The sequence below is a fragment of the Schistocerca americana genome, chromosome X (assembly GCF_021461395.2).
Source record: "Schistocerca americana isolate TAMUIC-IGC-003095 chromosome X, iqSchAmer2.1, whole genome shotgun sequence".
Classification (NCBI taxonomy): Eukaryota; Metazoa; Arthropoda; class Insecta; order Orthoptera; family Acrididae; genus Schistocerca; species Schistocerca americana.
In genome coordinates, this window is record NC_060130.1 from 907,223,611 (window position 1) to 907,233,059 (window position 9,449).

Sequence of the window (9,449 nt, forward strand, 5' to 3'; positions counted from 1 at the left end):
TCTCAGGCAACTCTGTGTTAATGTTTTTTTTATCAAAAACATGAAACCAAATTCTTCTGTGACGTATGTATACTGTGATGGAACAATAAAAAAGACGGCAAATGAGGTATGTTCATACCTGTGAAACTACATTTATTTATTTATTTTTATTTAGTCCTGTGACATCTTGTGTAGATATAAGTCAAAATATGATGCAGAGATAAATATTTCAAATTTTTCACATAAGGACAATACAGAAACTAACTGTGATTTCACATTCAATCTAACTAACATTTACTACGTGTATAACTGATATCCAACGGATGTTTCCTAGATTCTTACAGACAATACAGTAAGAAGAAAATGCATCCAATAATATTATTACACAGCTGAGATTGTTTTCAGATGAATTAATTGGACAAAACAAGAGTAACTGCATGATTATGTTGTGTGCTGCACTGGTGGGTACAGAGTAATTTCAGAAAGCGAAACAATTCTTTCGTGTCAGGGGCCACTCTTAATGCTTGTGACAGAGATTTTTCTCTGATGAAATAAGTATAAGATGAGTGGATCATATATACACTGAGGTTACAAAAGTCATGGGATACCTCCTAAATGCATGTTGGATCTCCTTTTGCTTGGCATAGAGCAGTAACTCAACATGGCATGGACTCAACGTGTCACTGCAAGTCCCCTGTAGAAATACTGAACAATGTTGCATCTGCAGCCACCCATAATAGCATGTGTTGCAGGAGTAGGATGTTGTGCATGAACTGACCTATGTTCAACAGGAGTCATGTAAGGCAATCTGGATGGCCAAATCATTCACTCAAATTCTTCAGAATGTTTTTCAAACAAATCATGAACAATCATGACCTGATGACATGACCTCATTATTTGGGAACATGAAGTCCATGAATGGCCGTGAATGGTCTCTAGGTAACTGAACATAACCATTTCCAGTCGAGATCAGTTCAGCTGGATCATAGGACCCAGTCCATTCCATGTAAGCACAGCACACACAATTATGGAGCCATCAGCATCTTGCACAGTGCCTTGTTGACAACTTAGGTACATTGTTTCATTGGGTCTGTGCCACACTTGAATGCTACCATCATTTCTTACCAACTGGAATCAGGACTCATTTGACCAGGCTGTGGTTTACCAGTCATCTATGGTCCAGCTGACATGCTCAAAAGCCAGAGAGATGCTGCAGGCAATGTCATGCTGTTAGCGAAGGCACTCAAATCGGTCATCTGCTGCCATAGCACAGTGATGACAAATTTTCCTGTACTTTCCTTATGGGTACATTCGTCTTATGTCCCACACTGATTTCTACAGTTATTTCACACAGTGTTGCTTGCCTGTTAGCACTAATAACTGCACACAAATGCCACTCCTCCCAGTCATTAAGTGAAGGTTGTCAGCCACTGCATTGTCTGTGGTAAGAGGCAATGCCTGAAGTGTGGTATTCTGAGCACACTTTTGACACTGTAGATCTCAGAATATTAAATTGCACTGCCCTTTCATACCTGGTATACTATATGTGCATATCACTGTCCCATACTTTGTCACCTCAGTGCATACTGTGAGGGGATACTATGAATTGATTGGCATGCTATCACTTTACAGTGAAACTTTTTGAAAATGACTCTGAATGTAAATAAATGTAGCATTTTGCACATACATAGCAAAAGAAATCCACTGCTAAAAAAAAAAAAGTGGGAAAAGTAGAAGACAGACTCAGATTCATAGGAAGAATCTTAAGGAAATGTAACTCAACCATGAAGGAATTGGGTTACAAGCCACTTGTTCAACTGATTATTGAGTACTGTTCATCTATCTGCGATCCCTACCTGGTAGGACTGATAGAAGAGACAGAAGATGCAATGAAGAGTGGCACATTTCATCAGAAGATTGTTTAGCCGGTGCGAGAGCATTGGGGATATGCTCAACAAACTCTATTGGCAGACATTAAAAGAGAGATATTGTGCATTTGGGGGAGATTTACTACTGAAATTTTGAGACAGTGCTTTCTTGGTGGAGTTGGACAACATATTACTCCCCGCACCCCCAGAACCACCACCACCACCACCACCACCACCACCACCACCACCACCACCACCACCACATGCATCTCACATAATGACCACAAGGAGAAAATCTGAGAAATTAGAGCCAATACAGAGGCTTACCGACAGTCATTCTTCGCACGTGCTGTTCGTGAGTGGATCAGGTTTGGAGGGCTCATTGGTGGTAGAAAAGTACTCTCCACCACACACCATTATGTGGCTTGCAGAATGTGATGCAGATGTAGATGATGATATCTATGATTTTTCTGAATGGTGGCCAAAAAAGGGGAGTTGTCTCTTGACTCACGTGGTAGAGGTGTTCCACCACAAGTATTCTTTTAACCAAAAGCTTTGATGTATCTTGAGCACTGTTTTCTAAGTAATCAGATTGTAGCATCCCCTTACATTAGAGGAGTTGTAGGGCATACTTTCGATTTGTGACTCTCTGTAACTCAAGTTAAGCTGTCATTAATAACTGCATATCATGACTAAGTTCTTGTCAATGTGTTGAAAATTAATGATCTCTTGGTCAGTTTCTGAGAATGGAATTTATAGTGAATGACTGATATTGTTTAAATTTCACACATATGAATAACTTCATACTTTAAATTTTAATAATTTGCTCACTGTGTTTATAGATATGTGCTCTCCTGCAATCTAGAGAAAATAGCAAAAAACCATAGGTGCTGAAAGCAAACCATATCACATTTACGTGTATTATTCATTTCACTGACCAAAAGGCTTTATTCAAAATTTCAGATGCCCAATTTTAAGTAGGAGATGCATATGGGTTAAGGTTATGTATTCTCTAACACTTGCCTTACCATTAACTTATTTTTGGTAGTATTAAAAACTGTTCAAAATATTACACATAAAAGACAATTACTTTTCTTTTATTCCTGAAAAAAGATGATTTCAGAGTAAGGTCCTTAAGATCCTTTCTTAAATGAATGATTCAATTGTGTTAAACTTTTGCATATTAAGGCATCCTTACAGCCACTTGTTGTTGTTGTTGTTGTTGTAAAGTTTCATATTGGAAAGCCTATGCAATAATTCACTTCAATTATGTTATGTGATTCAGTTGCAGATCTACCCAGTTGTATTATGTTCTTCTCTCCTTATAGACTGTGGGCAGCAAAATTGTGCAGCAGAGCCTCACATTCACACAGGTGCAACCCTACTTTGGTTTCCAGGATTTCACCTCTCAGCAGTATGAGACAAAGCAATCCCAGTTGGTTACCTTTCTGCCAACAGCAGCATACCCACTTGATGTTAAGGCTCTTTATGGCATTGAGATAACATAAAATTATGTATGACATGCATAATTAGTTATTTGCCTTAAGAATGAGTACATTTTCTTTAGAACATGACCGAAATTATGACTTTCAGTTGTTATAACCTCACACCAACTTCTGCACTTGCCTCATTGTGCGGCCTAGTAACCTTTAGCAGGTAACCATGCATCTCTGAGCTCCAGTCATCATGTGCATAGCCCATTCAGAGAACATCATTATTGCCTGGTTTGTAATACATTGCCAGTATAACTTACAAATTATGCTGAAAATTACGAAAAAGTTACACCACTAATCCTAAAAAAATATTGTATCATATCACATTTGTGAACATATGAAAGGAATGCTTTCAAACTTTGGATAAGCAGTGCTCACTTTGCATCCATTAAATGCATGCTATTGAAACTAAGCTCTGCAGTCAGGTCCTGAGGACTGCACAATACTAACAGGTTGTCATGTCATCCTCTGCCAATTGCATCATTTAGATGTGATATGGAGGGATATGGGGGTCAGCACATTACTCTATTAGCCATTTTGAGCTTTCCAAATTTTGGAACTGTATGTCTCATTTTTAGGCTCAACATAGTTTATCAAAACATTTACTCATTTCAATTCAGTTCCATTACTCTATTCATCTGTTACCAACATACATTGTATGGATGTAGTCAATTCATAGCCACAGCTAGTTACAATAAAATGTCTTATATTTAAGTCATTTACAATCTTTCATAAAAGTACAGTCATCTTACATCAGTGTAAGTAAATAATTTTACTTTTTCATATTCAGATATTCTTTAAAAATATTTTAAAAACTATACATTATTAAAGCTATACATTATTAAAAATTATTGTAGCTCTGCTTTGAATTTATGAAATTCTTTAATTTTCCTTATTGTAGTAGACTATGCTCTAAAATGTATTTTTGCTTGATAATGAACACTTTTTTGGTAAAGGGATTTTTCATGGGTGTCTGTGAAAGTCATCTCTGTTTCTTGTTTTGTAGCTTTGAATCTGATTGTTCAAGGCTAAACACTTGTGGTGAGTTCTCAGAAAGCACATACATTTGTAAATGTATAAGCCAGAAAGTTCCATCTTTTAAAATTCTTTAAACATTTCCCTGCAGAGCTCTCTACAATGCTCCTTACATTAGTCTAAAAGCCCTTTTTTGAAGTGTGAAAGTTTATGAGTGTAAACCCAAAAGTAAAGTCTCCTATTTTTTTACAAGTACATAGACCTGTTTATTTCTACAGTGGTTTACATCAGATTACAGCTTGAACATTAAGGAATTTTTCAACATAACCACCATTTCTGTTGATGCATTTTTGTAGATGCTGTGGCAGTTTTTGTATGCCCATGTCATACCAGCTCACCGCCATGCTGTTAAGAAAGTTATGAACCTCTTCTTTCACCTCATCATCAGAGCTGAATCGCTGGGACCACAATTAATGCTGACAGGTACTTTGAGACTCTGAAAAGACTCAATTCAGAACCGGAGAAGAGGAATGTTGAGCAAGGGTGTCAACATTCTCCATGACAACGCTTGCCCACACATTGCTCAGCAAACTGTTGCTCTCCTGCAACAGTTTCAGTGGAACATAATCACCCACCCACCCTATAGTCCTGACTTGGCACTCAGTGACTATCACCTGATCCCTAGGTTAAAAGAACATTTGGCCGGAAAGCGATTCAGCTCCGACGACGAGGTAAAATGACTCAGATGGTTTAGAAAAGTATGAATACAAGGAACAATGGAAGGCCTAATAGAGAATCCTGGGGCACTCCATAGCTAGACTTTTTGTAAACTGAAAGGTATTCCTTGTCTTCAAGACATATTTGTACTCTCTGCTGTCTATCAGAGAGGTAAGATTTGAACCATATGATGACCATTCCCCAGACGCCATAGCAATCTAATTTCATAAGCAGTAAATCATGGCCGATTAAATCAAATGCGTTTAATACCTCTAAGAATATCTCACAGCTTAGAGCATTCCCATCCAAGGCATTTAGGATCATTTTAATGAATTGAAATACGGCTGTTTATGTTGATATGTTCTTCTCAAATCCATTTTGAGCTTTAGTCAGTACTTTATTTTTATTTGGGAAGTCAGTCAGTTTTTCATACATTACTCTTTCAGTTGCGGTACTTTAGGAAAAAAGTGTCAGTGGTGACACTGGTCTATAATTATTTATGTCAGCTGTATTATCCCTTTTGTAGAGTGGATTTATTATGGATAACGTTAGCTTTAATGGAAACACCCCTATCCTGAAAGAAGTATCAATAATGCCAGCTAGCTAAGAATCTATACTGGTGGAACTGTGTTTGATTAATTTGCCTGGAATTCTGTTATTACCACTATATATATTATTTTTGAATTTATTAATAGCATTTCTCTCCTCAAATTCTGTTATTGGATACAGAAACATTGTCTTTTCACAAGCTGGTACTTTTATATTTTTAGTGTTGCAACTATGCCAACGGCCTTGCCGCGGTGGTAACACCAGTTCCTGTCAGATCACCGAAGTTAAGTGCTGTCGGGCTGGGCTAGCACTTGGATGGGTGACCATGCGGTCTGCTGAGTGCTGTTGGCAAGCAGGGTGCACTCAGCCCTTGTGAGGCAAACTGAGGAGCTACTTGATTGAGAAGTAGCGGCTCCAGTCTTGGAAACTGACATATGGCCAGGTGAATGGTGCACTGACCACATGCCCCTCCATATCTGCATCCAGTGACGCCTGTGGGCTGAGGATGACACGGCGGCCAGTCGGTACCTTTGTACCTTTGGGCCTTCATGGCCTGTGCGGGGGGGGGGGGGGGAGGGAGAGGGAGAGGGAGAGGGAGAGGGAGAGGGAGAGGGAGAGGGAGAGGGAGAGGGAGAGGGAGAGGGAGAGGGAGAGGGAGAGGGAGAGGGAGAGGGAGAGGGAGAGGGAGAGGGAGAGGGAGAGGGAGAGGGAGAGGGAGAGGGAGAGGGAGAGGGAGAGGGAGAGGGAGAGGGAGAGGGAGAGGGAGAGGGAGAGGGAGAGGGAGAGGGAGAGGGAGAGGGAGAGGGAGAGGGAGAGGGAGAGGGAGAGGGAGAGGGAGAGGGAGAGGGAGAGGGAGAGGGAGAGGGAGAGGGAGAGGGAGAGGGAGAGGGAGAGGGAGAGGGAGAGGGAGAGGGAGAGGGAGAGGGAGAGGGAGAGGGAGAGGGAGAGGGAGAGGGAGAGGGAGAGGGAGAGGGAGAGGGAGAGGGAGAGGGAGAGGGAGAGGGAGAGGGAGAGGGAGAGGGAGAGGGAGAGGGAGAGGGAGAGGGAGAGGGAGAGGGAGAGGGAGAGGGAGAGGGAGAGGGAGAGGGAGAGGGAGAGGGAGAGGGAGAGGGAGAGGGAGAGGGAGAGGGAGAGGGAGAGGGAGAGGGAGAGGGAGAGGGAGAGGGAGAGGGAGAGGGAGAGGGAGAGGGAGAGGGAGAGGGAGAGGGAGAGGGAGAGGGAGAGGGAGAGGGAGAGGGAGAGGAAGAGGGAGAGGGAGAGGGAGAGAGAATGTTGTATCTATGAAGAAGAAAGGTCCAAGGATGGCAGACCTGTCATTACTTCATTACTTCCTTCACAGCAGGACATCTGTTTGTAATCTCCAGTTAGTAACATGACAATCAGTTACAACTAAGTATAAGTAATGTATGCTATGAAATTCATTATTTGCAAGAAGTATGTCATTGAACATACAATTAAAAGTTTTACTTACATTTTATAATATCATGGGGAATAAATACCAGTATGTTATTCATATTTTACAAATGATAGTGTATTTTCCCTAGCAGAAGCCAAACTTATAACTGGTGAGAATGTTGTACTTGCATAGAGAGTTGCATAGTTTTGAGGAGATTGGGAGTCCTTGTCATTGTCCTGTCTTTTTAACAAACTGATAACCTTAGAAACTTCCAATGACTCGGAGAGAACTCGGAATGCTACACACTTCTTAAAACGGAGACTGGCTCACAAATAAAACTAATTTTTTAACTACAGATTTAGCTAGTCAATAACAATCTATTGTTTTATAATGAAATCCCTAAGGATCTTGACATTCTACTTATGTCGAGATTCACAATGGGCTCACTATTGCTGCCAGCCACTACACACAGGACACCATGAAGGTCACCCTCCAGACTTTCCACTACCACCAGAAGCCATTTAAAGATCATCTGTGAGTGCGACTACATCCCAATGAAAACCACACCACCTCCTAGCTAGCCAATCTGTTTCACTTATATTTGCTGGGCTGTGTTTGGAACTTGGTTCAGTTACTGAGGTCTCTAAACAATGATTTAATTCATGTGGCTTTTACAATATGAGATGTGTGCAGAGATCAGTGCACTCTTGTTTTGCTGAATCTCATGTGGTCTTTCACTTATTTGTGGCATATTCTACGTATTCCCTATAAGCTAGGTTGTTTTTAACTGGAATAAATCTATCTTTTCAGCAGAGCCCCAGTCTTACAAGACTGAGGATGTGAGGCTCTCTTCCCTAATATAAACCAGGTCATCAGAAGCTATTGTAATTTATACTTGTTTGTTTTATACTTTGAGCTAGTATTCCTATGTAAGGAGCATCAGTAAAATAAATCTATAAATGGTCATAAGAAGAGGTCAAAAAGAATCTCAACAGTTTCTTTGTCAGTCCAATGTCCATATACCAACCCTTATCTAGTATATGTTAGATTATCTAAAAATAAATTGATGAAGGTATTTGTTTGGCCTTTTGTCCACATCATAGTTGACTCAGTATCAACAGGTACCTCTGTAAAGAACTTTTGTTTGCTGTACAGTGAGAGAGGTAGTGGATCATGTTTTGCACAAAAGCTGTTTTCTGCAAGACTGAGTACACATAAACATTTTTGAAAAATTACAATTAAATTTTCTACCCAAGTGTTATAACATGTTAGGCAGTAATTTGTGCTATATAAATCTAATGACTATAAAATACCAATATTTAGGCCAGTTACAGAGAATGCACTGCTTAGTACCACTTTTTGATTTGAAGTATTTGATACCATTTTAGTTTCGGATGTATCATAAATGGTTTCTATTGAAGTACACGATACAGTGGAGCATTTTGAGCAATAATACTCTTCTTATTTGCTTACAATTAATGAGAAAATTTCTGTAGTCATAATATATAAACATAATATTTCATAAAGTTGGTCATTATACTAATTTCACTTAAAAAATAAATAAAAATAAGTGTGAACATAATTTTGAAGATAAATGTTTCTTTAAAACAATATAATCTTCCACCATTTGATTTATTTGAGTCTTAGCAAATAAGCATATTTGCAAAATCATGAAATTTTATTTATTCTGTTCCAGCCTACAATTTGTTATTCATTTTTTTAAAAGTTAGCTTTTTATCATGAAACTGTAGTTGACTTTATGAAAAACAATTAGTATTTAATGTAAAATAATGTAGTTGAAAAACTTAGATGATGTTTTACGGGCTATTGTGCAAACTTCTAAAAGTAAATTGGAATTTTTTAACAAATCTGTAGCCACTATTTTAGCTCTTTGATTTTTCCACAGAGAAAAACATATATTTTTGTTTCAGTTTACAGTTATATTAAAACCAGATATAAGTGTAACTGTAATGACACCAGAGGTATCCAAAATGTACTGGCAGGCATACATATGTTACAAGTACTAGCCAAACATGTCAGTTCAGTTTCTTACTTCTTTGGAAAGAGTTCATGTGACAACTATGATTTAAAGTGCACCAAAATGCTGTACTTTGTCTTTATAATTGATTAGCGATTTAATTTCAAATTCTGCTGATCATTTGCATGATAAATTGTAACAATACTCAATGATTCATTTCACATTCATATATATCACAAATTAATTTGAAAATGTGGCTACATGCTGAGCATTTATGAGATTTCTTGTTTTTGTTGTTATTATCATTATTAAATATAAAGAAATAAGTTAGTAATTGGCTTCCACCACCTTAAAAATGTACCTGTAGAAACAGAACCCATGACGAAAGTATCAGGTGCCTGTAGGCGGGCTACACTATTGCTCTGTCACTGCTGTAATCCTGTTTTTGTGCCTGACAATAGGGCATCCCGAATCAGAGATTATCAAAGGGTTTG

General features: G+C 38.9%; 1 pseudogene; it reads left to right on the forward strand.

The window, feature by feature from the left end:
- The first annotated feature begins 5,814 nt into the window (after nt 1–5,814).
- On the forward strand, nt 5,815–5,932 carry LOC124556995 (annotated as a pseudogene).
- Nucleotides 5,933–9,449: the final 3,517 nt, after the last annotated feature.